The sequence below is a fragment of the Cloeon dipterum genome, chromosome 1 (assembly GCF_949628265.1).
Source record: "Cloeon dipterum chromosome 1, ieCloDipt1.1, whole genome shotgun sequence".
NCBI lineage: Eukaryota > Metazoa > Arthropoda > Insecta > Ephemeroptera > Baetidae > Cloeon > Cloeon dipterum.
In genome coordinates this window covers 17,181,824-17,202,461 of record NC_088786.1, presented here as the reverse complement: position 1 = coordinate 17,202,461, position 20,638 = coordinate 17,181,824, and the positions used below count along the sequence as shown (strand labels likewise).

The 20,638-nt window shown below is 40.3% G+C and overlaps 1 protein-coding gene across 4 annotated transcripts in view; it reads left to right on the top strand.

Moving 5' to 3' along the window:
* Positions 1-20,638, top strand: part of LOC135939432 (uncharacterized) — a 175,800-nt gene that overhangs the window by 8,167 nt on the left and 146,995 nt on the right. For 2 of the 4 annotated variants that reach the window (XM_065483866.1, XM_065483842.1), the window contains exon 1: positions 14,724-14,787. The exons of the other annotated variants lie outside the window; for them this stretch is intronic. The gene's annotated coding sequence lies outside the window, so the exon portion shown is untranslated. Of the gene's footprint in view, positions 1-14,723; positions 14,788-20,638 lie in introns of those variants that run through there. 4 annotated transcript variants of the gene reach the window in all.

Genomic DNA, 20,638 nt, shown 5'->3' with positions numbered 1-20,638 from the left:
AGGCCTGTTAAATCAATCAGCAACAGCGTGTCATATATAGCCGTGTTAACAACTCGAATTCCCACGTTACTTTTCTTCCTCTCGACGCGAGCGCTCGATACGCCGTCGCTCAAATGGTAATTGATTATTATTGCCTATGTTCTGCGCTCGCTCTCGGCGGCAGACACGCGGGAGGAGCCGCTAGACGCAGCTTCCTAGCTCGCACGTACTCGCTTCATTCGCCAATCTAGAACATCACATCTTCTAGGGCAGTGAAGCAATGCATCCCAAACCACTCAGATGCGAGAGTAAAATCTAAAAATGTCGTTTTCATTTGAAAAATTCTTCGCATAATAAATTCCCATATAACGTTTGGAAATATACAGTAAGATGACCTGGGACAAGATAAAAAAATTAAGGCACTTTGTAATTTTGTTGCTATGGGGTTGGGATTTTTTAAATTTATTCATCACTAATTTTTCTCCTTCGTATGGTATATATAAAAAATTCAAGGTCATAATATCAATGAATTAAAAAAAAACAGGTGATACAGATTGATAAGAGTGGACAATTTACCTGCCACAGGCAAAGTTCCTGTTATTTATGGTACGGTTTCAATTAAAATTGCCATCAGATTAAAGTTTTTTAAGATATTTAACTTTTACAGCCGTAGAAAGTGTCCAAAATTCGATATTTGAACATCCGTTGCTCTCGAAAACAGCGTATAACGAAATATTTCCCTACCATTTCAATAATGCTACGGACAACTTTAATTTCACGCACTGCCCTTTATGCTGGGAGGCTCAGGAGTTGCATAGCGCTCTCGCTCGTTTGGCATTAGACACATTACATGAATAATACATAATATTGGGAGGCCGCCGTTTTATCTCCCCTCTGGCAGCGGCTTTTTACATAATTTGCCAGTCATCCCTCAAGCGTTGCGTGTCACTTTCCATCATTCTTCGATACCGGCTCGAATTTTATTGTCAGTTTACGGAAAATACGACGGGCGGCGGAAGGGCAACAAAAGTTGTGGAAAGTCACCTTGGCTCATGCACGCGGCAACGGGCGGCAGCCAATTTTGGGGACTGACAGGCTGCGCTTGACAGCTGAAGACGACTGCGCACGGTCGGGCTTGATTTTCGATACCGCATTTCCTCATTAACCTGAAATCGAGCAGCTTTCTTCTCGGAATGTTTAATTTTCCAGATACCGATGCTCGTCCATTGATAGTATTGCTTTCAACAGCACATATCCAATCTGCGTGCAAACGACAAAAACATGCATCAACTCGGATTCAAAGTAATCGCGTCTCTTCCACTTGCTCGAATTCAGCAGAAGGAAAATATTGATACAGGGTGACTGGAAATCAATTTGATGGGCTGCGCTTTTAGTTTTCCGATAATTTTTTCTTGAATGAAGGCTACATAAATGTTTTTACATTGAATTTTGGATTTTTTTAAGGGTTAAGCCTTTGTTAATATCAATTAGCTATATGCTCTCCTAAAAATAGAATATTAACAGATTATATGTGCTCAACTGATTTAAATAATTGACTATTTAAAAAAATCGAAAATCTTTTGCACAATAATCTAATCAATATTTGGTTGTATAAAATTCAGCAACACCTCAGCAAATTTTGACTTGAAATTTGTAAATTTTCACCACAAAGCAAACTAAAACAAATTATGGAAAACCAAAACATCTCTTATATTCAAACTGCAAAACTAAAATATTTTGACTGATTCGTAAACTAAACGCACCGCTATATATAGTAATTGAAAATCATTCAATCTGATCATTTGATGGAATCGAGCTAGGGCTATCCACCAAATCAATTTATCCGCTCAGAGATGTATCTAGCGGTGGGTTGGTTCTCCTGTGGCAGTGGCCAAAATTGAAACAAATTGAGCCGGTTCTTCATTAATTCACTCGTTCAATCGAGATGGAGGCAGATTAACCGGGGCTGCTGTGCTCGCTGAATACAAAGCGGGCGGACAATAAAATTGTCGTTACTCATGCCAGGACTGAATGCACAATCGGTCTCTCTCACGACAAATAAAATAAACCATCCACTCTCACATGAATGGACGCCGAGAAATAAAGCAGCGTGGTCAGTCTTTTAAAATTCAGCGTAGCAGCTGGAGCACTGACCCAATTACGAGCATGTTATTTATGAGAGTTCAGATCCCGCGCGCTGCACGCGTTTTTTCTACCCCGATTCCCAGCTCTCTCCTTCTCTCTTTTAAGCTCTTTTAGGAGGGGATTATACAATAAGCACGCAGCGAGGAAGGATGAGTTTTCGTGTAATTATTGTCTTTTCGGATTATAGCCGCATCTCACCCCGCACAGTTGAGAACGAGAAAGAGCGAGAGAAATGGCAAAAACAATAAAACGCTGCCTGATTTATGGACTCTAAATTAGCAGAGGCAGCGGCATACTCTCTAATTCCCAGATGCATGCATGTATTTCAGACGACTGGCAAAAAGTGTCAGTCTATTAGCGCTTGAATAATGCTCGATTTTGCGAGCTTGTTGCTAACAACATCGTCGAGTGATAAGATAGACGTTAGAGAAATAATGTGAAATCTGGCTTTAGCCAGGTACGAAATGCAAGGTATGCAACCGGTTTGTCCTCCGTGTAGGACGGTTGCATAGTAATTCAAAAGGTTGAGCAGCAACAAACTGATGTGCAAAAATCTATTTTTGTTTAAAATAGTCGATTTTTGTATCGCTTTCTTAATTTATATCATAATGGATATTGAGGAAAATAATCGGTAAATTAATGTAACTGATCGAACGAAATTACACTTATTAGCTCACAATAAGACACCCAAAATACAGTATAAACATAAACGCTTCCCATCAATCCTGTATCCATTTGTTTCTATATACCATTGCGAGACGTTATTAATTTGTTTGGTAAAACCAGAGCGCACAAATATGAAACTGTTGTTAGCATCGAAGTGCCAGAGAATTGCTTTCAAGTTCAGTGCTACCGCTTGTGGAATAATATACAGCCAAATATATGTTTAAATGAAAATATCAGTGCATTTCAAGAGAAACTCAAAGAACAATATTTCAAGCAGTATCAAACATATCGTCTCACTCTTCTTCCACTTTTCACTTGTGTTAATTTGTTAATATTGTCTGGAGGTGGCAATTTTATGGCAGACTGGCCCTGCAGAACCACAATAAAGTTCATTTTGAAACTAAATCACCGGTTTCTTTAAGTTAAATATTTTGTATGTATAATAAGTTTCGTCAGTAACATAAGCCACGTGTGTTGTTTCTTTTGTAAAAGAGAATCATAAAAAAATTATTAATGAAAAAATTCCTATTATTTTTTCATTTTACGTGTGAGTCAACATCTATTACTCAGATAAACTACTATAACTTGTTACACTTTAAACAATTAAAAAAAAACTTGTTCTTTAGGATTTAAATCTTGAATTTTTCTTACTTCAAGAATAACGTTTCACTTCCAACGATACCTTTGAAAATCGATCTAAAAATATAGCACAACAGCATTGTTGCTAAAAAAATTGAAAAATATATTTTCAAAGTGAGTCGAAAAGTGCTTAAAAACCCGTGCTCATGGCCTGAACAGCATCCCAATGGAACAGAGAATGTGGTGGACGTGGTTTCGAAAGCAATTATTTCAAACTATTTAGCCATTTTCCTATATTAAACCTGTGTGTCGATAAACTATCGTTTTAAGTGGAAAATAAACAGATAGATTACTCATAGCAGTTATCAAAATAAATAAAATGTACTCCTCAACATTGAATTTAAAATATATTAGAATTGTGTGAGCATCCCTCTGAATGTGTAAGAAAATTTAGCATCGATTTAATTCAAAATGCAAGAGAAATTCTAATAAGATTTGGCCCAGTTCCAGGGATGAAATCACTTCACATGTAGTGCGTAACGCTTGCAAAGCTCTTTGGCTCAAAATCCTGGCTCAAAATCTCCACTTCACCGAGCAAGTCCTGATCCCGCTTGGTGTCGTGCGATAATCGATTCGAGGAATCCGTGTCGCTCTCGTCGATTTGCATTGCGTCGCAATGAAATTCAGATCATTTACCTGAATATCAAGTTCCGATTCCAAGAATGGCTCGATCGATCGCGGCCGCTGCTTTGCATGCAGGCCGTAAAACTGCACGCCGAAAATAAAATATCCGTGCGGCCGCGCTGCATTTGCATTATTTTGCCCTTTTCCAACCTTTCCAGAGTTTTATTGCAGAAAAAGCAGCTCGGCACTTAGGCACTTTTCCTCTCCGTATTTCTGCTTTCATCGAAGTTTTGAGACAAGTTTTGCTCCGCACCGTCGTCGCAAACTCCCGGCACGCGGTGCGAGTGTTCTTCTTCATTCGGCTTAGCGCGCGAACCAAGAGATGCAGCTATAAATCTTTTTTCCCTCAATAACAGCCTTTTCTGCTGGTTCATCAACCGACCGACCAACTTTTCCTCGCTCTCGCGCACAACGAGAGAGCAAAATAAAAAGCGGAGAACCCACTCGAGATAATAAATCATGTAACATCTTATTCCAGCCGCATTACTACACCCCCGCCTGGCCATATTTTATTACATTAGACCTGCCGAGTTTTTGCTCCGATTCCGCCTGCTGCCACCGTTGTCGCCTTGCGCACCGTGAAATGAAATTTTTGCAGATGGAATTTGCGGGATGCCTATAATCAGAAAGCTCCCCCACAGGAGAGCTGTATTTTTTAAATTAAAAACTTTGTTTATCAAAATATGATTAGATTATTAATTCTTGCAGTTCCTAATGTCGTACATTTAATTAATTTTATTCCGTCTTTTGTGCCAAGCTCTAGTAGTCACGCAAAAGCAAATGACAGGAGGGCCACTGGTTGTCGAGGGCGTGACCCTGACACCAACTCGATTAGAAGAACACGATGTAAATTTCCACATCCAATATTATATTTTCTTTCATGTTATTCCGTAATTCAAATTCCGCTCGAAATTGTTTATTCTCAAGATCCAATTTTGAGTCATTAAGCGCTCTTGCCAAAATTATTACTCTGCTTTGTAAAACACAAGCAATTGCATTAAACGTACATTTAGCAATGTTTACAACTAGATTATTTCTCTAATTAAAATTTTCAAGAACAGTTTTCTGTGTCCAATATATAACGCAGGAAATATTTAATCGGCACCGTTAAAGAGCTGCGCAAATTGGAGCGGTGTGAGCGTGGGACTTAAAAAGGTTCTCTTAGGAATGAAAATAGATGAGGCCAGGCATTTTTTGTGACGCTAACGTGCAGATTGAAATAAATGGAGGCATTAAGCACGCTGGATTCTTGAGAGAAAAGGAATGTAAGAGCTGCGCGCGCGCGCCGGTACTCGCCGCCGCCGCCGTTGTTATTATTATTATTTTTGGCCGCCCCCGGGGCAATAAAACGGGGGCTGATTAATTTAAGACGAGAGGACAAGAGAGCCGAGTGTCACTTGGAAAATAACAAGCTCTCGCACCGTCGTCACCTAGTAGTCGCTTGTTTTTCAGCCCTGCTCTCCCGGAATCCCCAATGCAGCAGCGCTCTCAGCTCGTCGTCGCGCGCGGTGAAATATAGAGCGGCCGGAATGCAGGATGCTGGCTGTCGTAAACTTTTTTCGCCAACAATAAAACGCCGGAGGATAATTAATTTAAGGACGGCTATATAATGTGAGCCGGCCCTCTTAAAATTAGACCTGCGCCCAAAGCGGCGAGAGAGCAGCCTACTAGCTTTTATTTCACCCGCCGGTTTTACTTTCACTCATTTAATTGAAAAGCAGGGAACACTGTCTCTTGTTTACCTCGATGAATTACGGGAAAACGTCATTATAGGCACTAATTAAAATATTCCTAAGTAATTCATACAAATTTAAATAAAAATAATTATAAAAAGTTTTTAATTTTATGACGCATAAATGTACAAATTTGGATTATTTTTTTAGAAATTATTGTCTCTAAAAACCAAATGAACTGTAAAAAGTACACGTCTCAACAGAATTTTATTACCATTTCGCAGAAATACAAAAATTGCACACAGCTTGTCTTGTCTTGACCACACTAGGACAAAATAAGCAATAGAAAAGGAAGATTGTGCAATCATGATACGTATTATGTTGTGTATATAATTATGTTTGTAACATCAATTCCGTGCTCTTCGCCAGTTCCTGAATGGGTGCGTCTTATTCTTGATCTCGTTCAGCCAATTAAGCTGATGATTAAGACGGTCTTGAATGAAAGCACGATTCAGCCGATGACTTCACTGCCTTCGTTAGCTATTTTATTTGAGGAAAAACGTGGCACACGCGTCTTTTAAAACGCGGTGACAAACTGCTTGAACGAGCTATCCTACAATCAAATAAATTAACGACAATTAGACCAAGTTCGCAGCGCCGTTAACGAGCTTAAGTCGTGTTTTCGGTTAGTTTTACTGTCGCTCGTTATTAGAACGGAACAAGGGTAAAAAAATCTGAATTTTTTGCTGCAGCGGAGGAGGAAGCGGCAGTTAGGCGGAGTAAAACTCATTTGTGAGAGAACTTATGACAGCTCGTTTGTTTTCTTCGGTTTATAATTAGCGCCTTTCATGTTCACCGCGCGCGAAAATACCTGGCGCGCCAAGCAAAACACAAAACGCGCCTCTCAATGAAGCGAGCTTTCCATTGATCTACGGCCGCGACGATGCGAATTTAATTTTAGACGAGCCGAGATGTGTGGCCGGGCAAAAACTGTTGATGGCGTGCTCGTTCTAACTCAATCAATGAGCAAAGAAGTTTCAATGGAAGTCCTGTGGTATCTATTTAGCGCTCATATATTTCGCCGATTGTGTCAAATTTTCTTCCGAGTGCAGCATACAATTAAACCCTCAGGAATCGATTGACACTGTCAGAAATGAAATTCCTGCGTGTGCGTTAGTTTAAAACAACAATAAGTAAAAGTCTGTACCAGCCTGTTGGCTCGCATTGTTAAGGCATTCTCAGGAGTGTCGAAGCAGTGGGAGATATTTGAGCAGTTCGGGGATCTAATACTGGCTGCCCGATGTTAAGAGATGGCAAAATGTGGTAAATTTAGTGACTCGAAATGCTCAAATAGTTCAACGGGCTGGCGTTTCAATAAAAGACCTCGGTGCGGGGAGGCGCCCAAGCTCCTCTGCGTCCACTCGGGCTCCATGTTATCCGCTCAGCAGGGTTATTTGATTTATTATTAAATTTGTATTTTTGACATCTTTGCAAATGTTCGGACAGCACTAGGTGATACTACAACGTTGTGCCAAAGATATACGCAAATAAAGTACAATGCCAATTCCAATTTAGACACGGTGAGCTCATAGCTCAAAGCCCACGGGATGTGCTGACAATGAGGCATGAGCAAGGTTTAAAAATATTAAATTAATAGAAGGGAAATCGACTGAATCCTTCAAGAAAAAATATCTCGAGGATCATATTTTCTGGCCTATAAAAAGTAAAAAATGGCTGAAGAGTGCAAGCTGGATGGTTGTGATTAATCCCCACCTCGCTCTTTGGCGGGGGAATCTCGCATCAGCGGCAGTGAAATATTGAAATTGACGCGCCGCGGCAGACTTCGCCAGGCTTTTAAAGAAAATGTAAATTCCGCCACGAAACATAATAGAAGAAGAGCAAATCTCCCTGCGGAAGCAGCAGCAGCTCACATGCATTTCAGCACTGCCGCCTCCGCTTTATCAATTGTAATTTAAATATTCATAGAAATGAAAAATTAACTCTCTGGTGCGCCGCTTGTGCGGATTACGGGCATGTGAGGGGGCGTAAATATGCATCCGCCGCACAAAGCGCGCACGGCCCGCGGCATCCTTGAGGGGATGAGAGGTGTCGTCTGGCGCGAAAGATGCCGCCTCCACAGCCAACCGCCCCCGGAGGCGGATTATCGGCGTCGCAGCGGCAAAGCCATGAATATTCCCAGCGCCGCGCGGCAGATTTATTTGTTTCACCGCAAAAAAGAGAGAAAGAAAGTTTTGGACTTATCGGCAAAGTTGTTTCGTCTCTTGCCACAATAAATAATGGGCCGATTTTTTGTGTCGCGCGCGCTGCTCCTTCGACCGACCGACGCGAGCAGCATTAATGTGTACGTACGTATAAATCGCGATGAATTATAGGCAACGCCGGTGTGTCAACCACGCGCCGGCGAATGACAAATCAGCTTTTCGGCCCGGGAAAAATTGCTGCTGGGAAACATTCGTCTTTTGTCCCTGCGATTTGCATCTCCTTTGAATGATGTTTTGCCCGCCCCCGTGAAAAATTGCTCTTCCGAAATGAGTTTTGCTGAATATTTCATTTGGCGCACGCTATTGACACTTTACAAATCGGTCTTGAATCGTGAAATTTTGATAAATTATGTCAGCCAGAGGTGAGAGACGTTTGAATCCTTCTTCCAATGTTTTATGCATGAAATTATGTTTTGTGTTGAAAAATGGGAACGCTTTGAAAAGCTCAAATTTTTGTTGGCAGAAATTTAAGCCATGAATATTTAACAAGACAAATAAGATGCTGGCAAAAACACATGCACAGAAAGTTTTATAGTTTGAAATTTTAAAAGTAATATTTTTGCGTATATTACTGTAGTCATGTAAATTAACAAACCTATGCTGCTGGGAGAAAATAAAAATTTTTTTGTCTAGATAGAATTAGCAATTTTTTGTGTGATGTCTGAATAAAAAATGTATACACCAAAAGTTCAATTATTGTAATTTTGACTCTAAACGTATGTATTGCATTCAATAAGAAACCACTGTACAGTCGACTATGTTTTTACTAACGTTGCTCTGAAAGCACTTTTTCAAAAAATAAAGGACAACATAACAAACGTAGTGAATATTAGGTTGTGGAGGAAATTAATTAACTTTGAAATAAAATAACAAAAAATTGTCAATTCGCTACACAAATTTTACTCAAAATACAATTTTTAATCAAACCATTACAAAATTTCCTGACACATTCAACAAGAAACCACTACAAGCAGTAATTACCTATATATCTACACGGTTTACGACGTTTTTCTCAAAGCACACACTGAATGCAGAAAGGCCTTCTTTCAAATGTGCAGCACATTTGCTTTCGTATGTACGCGCTCAGTCGTTTGCTCCAGCGTGAGAAAAGAAGCGAGAGGCGCGCAGTTGGTCCGGCAATAAAGCTGCAACACGAATTATGTGAGTAGCAAATAAATTAATTTGGGTCTGTGCGCGCTCAGCCGGCTCGAGTGGGCGCAGCGTCATTAAATAATTACGGTCCGCCCGAACGCAGTTCAGTGCAAAGGGAAAGAAAAAGGCGGCGGCTGCGTTTGCCAGACAGAAATTGCCTGGGATGCTGAGCACTCTGCAACACCTGCCCAGCAAAAGCGACAAGGCCATCACGCTGGGCAGGTCGTGCGACCGCAGGCAGAATTATGCTTTTTGATGCAGCAGGCCAGCAGACGAGTTTATTTCGTCTCTCTGTGTCTGTACGCATGAAATGATGACGAAATAACACGACGAAGAGCTCTTTCACGAAAGTTTGATGATTTTCAGCCGCAGGATAAAGTGTTTATTTATTTTAATCGCAACTCGAGAGTCTTTTCGCTCCAGGGGCCATGGCCGTCCATTCTAACTGACACAGCGAATTCCATGTAGAATTTGCAGTTAATACAAATAATGTGCTCTTCGTTAAAATTGACAGCCTGCGGCTTTGAGAATGTTGTCATTTTAATTGAAATTAAATAAATATTACTTGTTTACATAAAACTATTATTCCATTTTTATCAAATTAGTCAATAAGTTTAATTATTGCAATTATTGTTTTTATGAATTTTAAATGATCAACAACAAGTCCGCTCATCCAATCGATGCAAATTTTTGTTTTGCGTTTGCAAAATTTCCCCAAGTTTTAATTTTTGATGGGTTTTTTCACATGAAAAACAGGACTTGTTGTTGTTTTTAGACCTGTTGAAAATGAGACACAACTGTCCTAATTTTAGACCTCTTTTAGACGGTTTTCATTTGTATTTTGATAAAGTAGCAGCATAAATGATTAGCCCATATTCTCAACCTGAAAATAATTCAAGACTAATAAAGAGCTGAATTCTTATTTAAAGGGAAAGGAAATAGCATTTTTTAGGTTTTCTTTGTCACCATTTCGGCTTATGAGATAAAAGATAAATTTCTCAAAATATTAGTTGAAAAGAGATTTTGTTTTTTAAATTGAGTCATTGCGTTTCGTACAGTAAATAATTCTGTCCATAGGAAAACGACATTGATTGAATTTACAGAATCCGATATAAAAGTCAATCCAGATGTTCGCATTTCATCTGCGATTGATGGCCGATTAATTAAGAGCGAGGCCGTGCGTGCAGGGAAAACAATTTATTCGGCTGGCTGGGGGCTGATTTGCATGCGACGAGACGCGGTCTGATCCCTCCGGACAGATGTGCGGACAAGGGCTTTTGGCCACGCTCCAGCCGAAATGAAGGAGAGAGGGTCAGCCAGTCGAAGCTTCTTTTTATGCCGCGGGCGATCGCCGAGGGCTGAAAATTTAATGCCACTGACAACAAAGGAGAGGGATGAATATTTCGTCTTTCTGACGGTCGGCCAGCCTGCTCGCCGCCGGTTGAAAAGCGCCCAGGGACCTGTGTCAGATTTTCATATTCGCGCTGAGCTCCGACATTTATTAAAGAACTTGAGTCAGTCAATTTCCACGCTGGCAAAATCATGAGGGCGGAGGAAAATTTAGCATTGGGTCTGTTAATTTTCGGTTACATATATCGTACTTTCCTGCAATTTTAGTATGGCGTGGTTTCTGGCCCTGCTGTTCAGGCTATGAGTTTTTCTTAAACATACGATGTATTTTCTTCGAGAGTTTCTGCAAAATCGATAAATCAATATTTTAATCAGGATTTTAGCTGTAAAATCAAAATCATATTTTTTATAAATCTGGAGGATGTGATTAATAAATAATACGTTCTATTTTTTTTAAACAATATGCAATTTTTCCTACAGTTGACTCGTGGAAATCGATTGTTTATCGTTTTAAGTGAAAAATAAACATGCAGCTATTTCAGTGATGGCAGTTGCAAAAATAAATAAAATGTTGAACGTTAGAAACCGATTATTTGCTGACAATTCTCTTAAAAAACGATTACATAAATATTGCACAGATTATTTTGAGTGAAATTAAATTATTTTTGCACGTCCCTACACAAAGTGTTCATGAAATTAAAAAATATTCAGAAATTAAGTTCAAACATTATATTTTCAATAGTTCAGTTTGCGGGAAAGAGCAAGGAAATAGAATAAGTGAAAGAAACAGCTGAACACACTCTATCAAAGCTGGACTGCTGCTGTATAAAATCCGTTTGCAAATACCATAATACATTTTTCAAACAGGACTGATTGAAAAAATTAGGTTGCTGACTGGAAAATTGAGTTTCAGTTCATTCAATTTCTTTGCACTGCAGAGCATGAATAGCGAAAAGCTGCACGTTCCCGTTAAACCTTTTATATTGTATGGGAAACTATGTCGGTGCCGGACAGTACATGGCTGAATTGAATTAACACGTCACAATATTTGCAGATAGCACAGCTCGTTTAAATAAAACACTACTTACGTGTCTGCTTAAGCTGAATTATAATCCGTGCAAGCGCGTCGGAGCGTACTGAGCGAGCACATACATAAATTATTCCTTTTGAGGCTGGCTGTGTTTACACAGCAATGGAAAGGGACTCACTCGCTCTTGATTCTGCCCGCTGAAGCAAAGATTTGAGCTCAACAATGGGAAAGGTATATTGGTGTACGTATACACACAGCCAGATTAAAAACGGCGCTAGAGGCGGCGAAGTGGGTCAGCTTTGAAGTCGCACCCCTTGCTCTCTGACACACTAACCGTCACCGTGCGTCTGCACAAACACACACTGCTCGCTAATAATTTCTTCCACTGCCTGGCTAGGGGGTCTCTGAATTTCATTCGCGTCGGACCCATGCTGGCGTCGCAGCGAGCACAAAAGGCGGAAACCCGAGCCGAGAGGCGCAATTAAACGGGAATGAGTGTATCCATCAAGTCGTTTTATTAATCTGAACTTGTCAACGGACGCGCACAATCTACAGATTTCTTATTTCGAGTTTGTCATTTCGTCGGGCCGACTATTGGATTTGTGCCACGTTCCGGCGCTGCCAAAGCAACTCTCATGTCTCTCTTTTCCTGCTGCTCATCGACGAACTTTTCGACTCTTTTTGCTTTTCGTCCTGGGCAAATGCGATTGTGACACGCGCGCACACAACTTGCTCCTGCTGCCAGCCAGAGCGACGACGCAAGACACATTCGGCCAATTCGCTAAATAATCGAACTACACGACGTGCGTTTGGGAGCCAGCGACGAGCGAATCTATTATTTCTGCACCTAGTGAAAGTTGTTTCCTTCTCGTTAACGACTTTGACCTTTAAAAAATGATGAAGCTCGTTCGGGAAGTACATTTTGAAGCCTGGAAACTCAGTCAGTCGAATTTGGATCATTGGTGTCGACAGTTCCCTAGGGATGTGCAAAATCAATTTTATTTTAACTTAAAAAAGTAGATTATTTTAATTCGAGTCTTCTTCACAATCGATTCTGAGGAGAATAATCGGGTAAATGAGGAATATTTTATTTATTTACAACATGTTATCGATTTTACGAGATAGCCGTTTGGAAATGACTGAATTTTTGAACAGCAACCGTAATTTGCGGGAATTTTGAAATAGTGGCATGGTTAAATATATACAAGGAAGGCGTGGAACGTGTTACAACGCACAGAAAAATATTATAATTTGACGTTTGTAGTTAGATTTTCGGCTAATAATATCGATCTATTGTTTCTATAGAATTGATAGGAAATTGAAGGAACAAATAATTGGTTCTCAAAGTTAAATTTGACGAGAAAATTGGTAAAATTTTAAAAAACAATTTATATTTCAAATTATATCCATTTGAGACCCTATTTTGTTATAAATCCGTTACTTGGCGCGTCGACGCACGCAATATTTGCTCTCGTTTGCATTTCTCCAGGAAAGTTGAAAGCAAGAGAGTTGTTTAGAGGAGGAGTAGGTGGTAAAATAAAAAAAAAATGCCAGCCAGCTAGCGAGAGAACGAGTGAAAAAGTGCGTTTGAAGGGTGGCTCGATCTGCGAAATATGGACGCGCATATATATAGTGTGCGAAACGGAGCAGGCAAATAATAAATTCCTTTCCCGGAGCCGTTGCCTAGTCGAGTGCACCGAATTGATGTGCGTAATTTTGCGCGCCTCAGTGGGGCCGAAAAAATAGACTGCCACGCGGAGAAGGCGAATTCGCATATTGTTTGAAGTGGTGGGCGCGCCAAAAAATGGTAGTTGCGCGCATTATTTTTATCCGAACGCCAGAAAGGAGCCATTGATCTGGAAAATATATAAAAAGGAAAGAATGTGCAAGTGAAATAAATAAACCGCAGCTCGAGAGAGCAGATTACGTCACTCTATAGTTGTGTGTGCTTTCTTTGTGTGCGCGCCCGCTATACTTTTTCTTCTTTATTGCTCGCATTTGTTCAGCGCAGCGCAGAGTTTCAGCCATGGAAAAAGAGAGGGATGGATAATATTGCAAAGAGCACGCAGCTAGACCCCTGGCTGCGCCCGCTCGCCCAGTCAGCTGGGAATATTCTGATAAAAAGGACCCTTGTAATATCAGCGCATGGCGTCTTAAATATTTGCTCAATTTAAAGACCTGCCTGCCTGCTGCTTCGTTTATTCTTTCGAAACAAACACGACTCGCTGCGGATTATGAATAGCGCCGAAAACGCGATCATTTTGCTCTGCTTTATTGGCTTGTCTCCCCTACGGTGATTTTTCTTCAACTTTGAACTGCGATTCAAATACTTTATTGGCTGTCGGTCTGATAAATTGCTCTCGAGGGTCATACATAACCACCCCCTTGTTGCATATTTCCCAGCTTTTCGTTTCAGTAAACTTTCTGAAAAGTGAAAAAATCTAGTGCCATACGGATTACTCACAAAAATCAAGTATTTTACGTTTGAAGTGGAAAATAGACAAGTAGTGATGGCGTTTGACCAAATGAATTGAAGCAGAAAAACTTAAAAACCAATTTTTACCGGCTATTCTTGTCAAACCCATTATTTATTTTTTTTTTTGCTCTTTTTATCCCTGTCCGAGGACCAGAGGACCGGGAAGGGCGCGCACTGCACTAGCACGAATGCTGAAACCCGGGTCCCAATAACACCGCGAACGGATAACATGGGCGCACCAGGCCGCACAGGGACCCAGCCCACTCAAGGGCCACTTGCCTCCGCACCGAGGACTGCATTGAAACGCTAGACATTCGTCCCGTGAAGCCAAATCACGCATGCTGGAAAGGTGCAAACCAGCAAAAGTAGCGAGTCGGCGCCGGTGCGCCTCCCAGCCCGTTAAGCAATTTGAGCAATTCGAGTCACTAAACTAACCACTTTTTTGCCATTTCTGATATTGGGTAGCCAGTATTAGATATCCGAACTGCTCAAATACCTCTCATTGCTTTGACACTCCTGAGAGTGCCTTAACAATGCGAGCCAACGGGTTGTATTGAACAGATTAATTTGTCCTTGGAAACCAATCAAAATAATTAACCTGTCTCTGAACATCCCTAAAAATGCATCAAAACTAATATTTATTATTGAATTATTTTATGAAAGTGTATCGAATATTGCTTTTACATGATCCTCTTTTGTTGTTTCAGGTAAGCAGCTCGTCAGAAGAGACAAAAGGCCTTTAGGAATGTAGTGAGCAGCCGAAAGAATTGAGTATGTCCCCCAAGTTTGCTTCCACCCCATGTTTCTATCCACATCCGGTACAAAATCCGCCAGCTCCAAAGTCTCCAGCGTGCAATTACTTATTTCTTATTGTTACCACGAAGAAAAGTTGCGAACAAATGCGAAAAAGAGCGAGAAGCAGACACACGTCTTTTCCTTTACTTCCTTCTGCCGGTCTCCGAGGTCTACTTTCCGGGAATACACACACAATCGATGTTTTTTAATCAGAAGTTACGTGTGACAGATAGAATAATACAAAAAGTGCGCGTCGCGTAAAAATTTTATTACGCGAGCGACACACGAGAGGTGAAAAAGTGCGGGAACACTCGGCCAGCAATATTCTCTCCTTTCCTCTAGGCGGGAAATGAAAAACACTTTTCATATCGTCCATTTCTGTGTCTCACAAAAGACAGAAAAAGAAAAAGAAGCGGCGGCAAGATGGAGTCTAGCACTCGCACTCGGCGCCTCACAAAAAGTTTAATTTCGCCTGCGAGAACGGAGACTTGCCAGAGCAGAAATATACGCGACGACTTTTCACTGCTGCGCTCGAACACACCAGTGCCTTCGCAATTGTCTCTTTCAAACGGCCAAAGTAAATATCAGCAAATCCCGTGTTTACTTCATTTTATTCGTGTAGCGAAACAGGTGGTCTTATTAAAAATGAATCCGAACCTACAGTGCAACGCGGTTGTTCAAAATCGAAATACTGCAGGCCTGTTTTTTCTCATAGCAGGCGGTGGCTCAAAAAAGTAGCTTTCCAAGAATAATACATATTATACATATTATCTCGAGTTTAAAAGAAATATTTACCTATTACTTACCGATTTTTCTTACATTTCAATTATTTAGCAGATTATTTTGTCCGTTAGGGACGTATTGATTTTTCCTAAAAATCGTTTCTTTTTATCACATCAATATTTTACTGTGGCAACTTTGCTTATAATTTTTTCAGAATTGTTAGTAATTTCCAAAATTTGAAAAAATGCTAGATTAAAACATTTTCCACTAGCAGTTAGTGCTAGAATAGCAATTTTTACTCGAAAAATTGCTTTTGAATTCAAAAGAAATGCTAGGCTTTTCTTGTTAAATATATTCAACGACAAGAAAATCTGGAGCATGCAGCTGCTGCTACTGTAGAGAAAGCAAATCCGAACTAAAAGGCCGGCATCAGCACATTCGATCGGAATCCTAATTGGAAAATCAAATTAGCAGAAAATCCTCGTGAATATTCGGCTGGTGAATGGCGCGAAGGAAATGGAGTTTCTCCTCGGAATGGCTTTACAAGCGACCGGAGAGCGAGAGAGAGAGAGAGAGAGAGAGAGAGAGAGAGAGAGAGAGAGAGAGAGAGAGGCAGAGGGTGTCATGGGTGCTGCTGGGATCCAGGGGCTAGCACACAATAATAACACACACAATATTGCAGCAGCAGCGAGAGCGGCCCGAAATGATCCCCCGTAGAATTGCGCGAGTAATCAGCCGGCAAGGCGGCTCACACGCTCGCTCGGCGCAGTTTCTCATTAACAGACACATTCACACTGCTCGGATTGAGCGAAGCGATCGCGCGCGCTGCCTTTGCCCGAGTCCATCTCGCTCTCGAATCAAAACGATTCTCTTAACGCCCGTTTTAAAGAGGAGCAGGCAGGCAGGAACTGCTCGAGCATAAAAATAAATTCCATGCCCGCACCCGGCGGGAAGAAGCGGACGAGCGGCTGAAGAAACGGGAGGGTGGATGAAATTTCCTCTGCAAGCAGGCCAACCCTTGCCTGCCTGCAGAATAATTGGGGGGTAGGTGCTAAATTGATCCGCAGGGATTATCCAGAAAGGGCGGCTGGGAAAAAAATTAGAATTCCAGCTGACGGCGTGCTCTGCAGCTAGAATATCCAACGGGCGTTTAGAGATTTTCAAACGAATAAAAATTTATTGAAACTCTTTAAGTCCAGACAATTCTGAAGAATTACCGGCCGTGGTGCTTCTAGACAATCAGGGCAGATCTTATAAATTATGCTGTGATTTTTAGATATATTTTATATGGATAAGTATACGGCCTTCAAAAAAGCCATTTAGGATAATTTAAATAAACAAAATCTAAAAATTTCGTGGTTTTTATGAAAGGCTTAATCTCCCCATAATAAAATGTTAGCAAGAGAAAGACTTCTTTGAAGAAATTTCTTTGAGAGGAAATCTAATTAATCGCTTAAAATTAATTATTTTGTCCAGATAACTGACAAAATGGAATATATCTTACGTTTGATTACCGAAATGATATAGATATAAGCACTTTCCAAAGTAAAAATTAGTATATTTATCTTTAAAACATTTTAAAACCGTCATCTCTTCATTTTTTCAAATTTAAAATCAATGACTTTCTGACCACCTTTTTGGATCTTTTTCTGTGCAATAATTTAAAATTGCTGAATATATATTTTAAAAGAATGTTACAATAAATAAAGCTCTTAACTATGCTTCTCAGTTTTTGTGACATTTTCACACCTGAATTATTGTCTAAAGGAATTAATTGTCTAAATATAATTTTAATTACACTAAAAATCGAATTTTATTGCAAAAAAACCAATTCTGACTAACAATTTTTGGTAGTAAATTTCAACTAGAATGCTAGGCTTTCAAACAAAATTCAAATAAAAGTGTGTTTTTTAACACTTTTTCAATGTTCTCGATTTTTCCCCTGATGCTGCTAAGTTCTATCCTTACAGTTCATATTAGTTTTCACCAATGTAAACAAGCGATTCAAACTTTCCTGTTATTCAAGCAGCCTTCAAAGTACATCCAACTCGATAATTCACTGCTGGCCGAAAGTCTGAAAGCCATAAATTAATTTCGGCGGAAGTGATATGCCCTGCAGCCAGCCAAGCGTTATCAATTTGACGTTTGATACAGAGATGCATGTGCGCGTGTATCAATGTGCGTGGGTGGCAGAAAAAGGAAAAGAAGAAGCGAGCAAATGGATGGTTTGCTCTGCTTACGAGCTACACTCCGTCGAATAAACAAGAGTCGATTTATTGACTCTCGCAGCCAAGCACCAGTGTATATACTATTTTGATAACGTCGTCCGTCGCACCCCCAAGCAACGCACTCACATCAACAACTCGCTCCACGCTCTCGGCATGCGCAATATTTTCGCGAGCAACGTCTAGTCGAGATTAAAACGGCGGCGAAGGCGCACGCTAGATTACAAAGCGAATATGATGCTTGCAACCGAGCTTACTCAGTTTGTTCACTTTATGCGTGCGTGGGCTCCTCCGAATTTGGCTCGTCTAACCATGTCTGAGCGTAATACACTTGAGACGATGAGTGGAAGTCTGCTAAAAACCTCTCCACCCACCCAATAACCGACTTCATTGTATGTACAACAAAATCTTGTTTGTTCAAAGAAACAGATTTGATTAAATATTTTCCTTTCGATGAACTCTCTCTCTCTCTCTCTCTCTCTCTCTCTCTCTCTCTCTCTCTCTCTCTCTCTCTCTCTCTCTCTCTCTCTCTCTCTCTCTCTCTCTCTCTCTCTCTCACTCACTCTCTCAACCATCCACGCTTCACTTTCGCTGACAAGCAAAGTGGATTCATTTTAATTTAATTTTTGATCTAAACTTAATGAAATATTACTTTTTGCAAGGAATAAATAATATTTTGTGTCTTTGATAAAAAAGGACAATTTTCCAATCAAATATTGGCTTGTTATTTTTGGTTCGCTAGACCTAGGTAGCTCATACAGCTGTTTAAAATATCCGAAATTCGAGATTTTAACTTCCATATAACTTTAAGACTGCGAATAACCAAATATTATGCTCCTTTGGAAGATATTCACTTGTTTGGTATGAAAAAAATTTAGATTATTTTTAAGATATCACGGCCACAAATAACTAAAAGATGCAAAATGAATAATAAAAAAACAATTTCCTATTTAATGACTTCAAATGAAAATTTAAATAATCAAATATTAGAGAGTACACAAACATCCAAATATATTCAAGGCCTCGAGGAAGACACTTTTAAGTACGTTTTCAATACACTTCCTGAAAGGGTTAGACGTACAGAAATCCCAGTGGCCACGTGTCGCAATGTGCCGCGATTCATTGAGAAGCCCCAAAGCCGACGCTTTCAAATACAGCGCACCCCTAACCATAACAAGGTACATTCTCTCCTTTCAAACGCCAGCTGTCTTAGCATAAAGTGGGGTGATGATGAGCTCGTCGGCGTTTTTGTTTGCAATTAAAAAGCGATGAGAGCCGTGTGTGAGTGCGGAGGAAGGGACCGTGTAGGTCTTAGATCCACCTGAATGAGTTCCTTTTGTGCACGCCTCGTCCCCAGCAGGAAAATAAAAGACGCTTGCTTGGATGAAAAAGTAGCTCGTGCGTGTGTGTGTAGTTCTCGTTTTATGTGCGGTCGGCAGTAAAAACGGGCGTAATATCGGCCTATCGCCACGCAGCCGGGCCAAATAATTATTTTTTCATGCACTCCATCATGCGGCGCAATTGCAGGTCCGCAGGGCAAACTTTTCCAACGGACGAAAGAAATTCACTGCGTTTTATCTTGCGATGAAAGCTGCTTCCCTTTCATAAGCGGCTGCTGGGCGAATGCCGTGCATGTCCGCAGACAAATTCCGCTCTCATCCCGCGAAAGCCCTGAATGTGGCTCGTGCCGAGAATTCCGCGCCGATGGCAAATGAAGGCGCGCACGAAAGCGCGTACAAAACAGCAAACGAGAGGATTCACTTTTCTTTGTTGTTTGCGGAAGACGTTCTCTTGCTGTTTGTTCACAGTATTCAACCTGGAATGGGGCTCAGCGATAGGCACCCAAATACTAGTTTTCTCAGACAATATTCCTTAGAAAAACATCAGAAGCTTTCAAACACTTTCAAACTGAATTCTTATAGGTATGTTAGTTAAAGTGCTGCAGATAAATAAGAAGGGTTTAAAAAAGGTAGACGTAAGTGACAAAGAAGTGTCCAGTTTAATCAGATTTTGTTTTCTGTCTGAAGAAAATAGGAATACCGGCTATTTTTCAATTGTAAATAAAATTAAGAAAATTCCCCTTCAACACAAAATTCCAAAGAAACGTGAAACATGTATCTTATTTTAATTTTTCATCCTATGTGTCCTTGATCAGAAGCCCAAAAACTTAATAATTGGTTAAATTTAAAAAATCCAGGATAGTTTAATATAATGATGTTTGTGTCGATTTTGCACAGGGCTCTATTTTTTAAATCAATAAACGTGGAAATTATTGCAATCTCAAACTTCATTTTTTGATTTCCTTGAGATTAATTGTCCTAGCTCAAAATATCAAATTAGTAGAAATTATTTTTAGTGTTCCAATTTTAATTTTTGCTTGGAAAAAATCCCTTCCAAAATGACTTCAAAGCCATCATCTAAAATGCGTTTCAATTCAGCGGAAAATTTCCATCTTGGTTTATTTTCAGTTTAAAATAAAACAGAGTTTTCCCGTCAATTATTGTCTCCAATCAATACATTTCAAAGAGTATCGGTAATCAAAGCAAGTAAAATGGCTGCTTGGACAATGCGCAACTTCCATCCAATCAAGAGCTTTGCGGACGGGCCAATTCCGCTTATGGGGTAATAAAAGCGTAATCTGCGCACATATAATAAGAGCCTCCACTCCGGCAACAATGCTTTTCAGCGAAGGTAAAAAAGAGTAATGATATGTACGTATGCAGATGTACATAGACATTTTAGACGGCAGCCGTGGAGAGCAATAACGGCTTTATATTCGCGTTGTGTGCTTTGTTATTAGCGCGCCATCATCATCGGCGGGCGGACGAGCGAGCGAGCTAGCAGTTTTATCCTTTACTTTTCTGCTCTTGCACCGCACA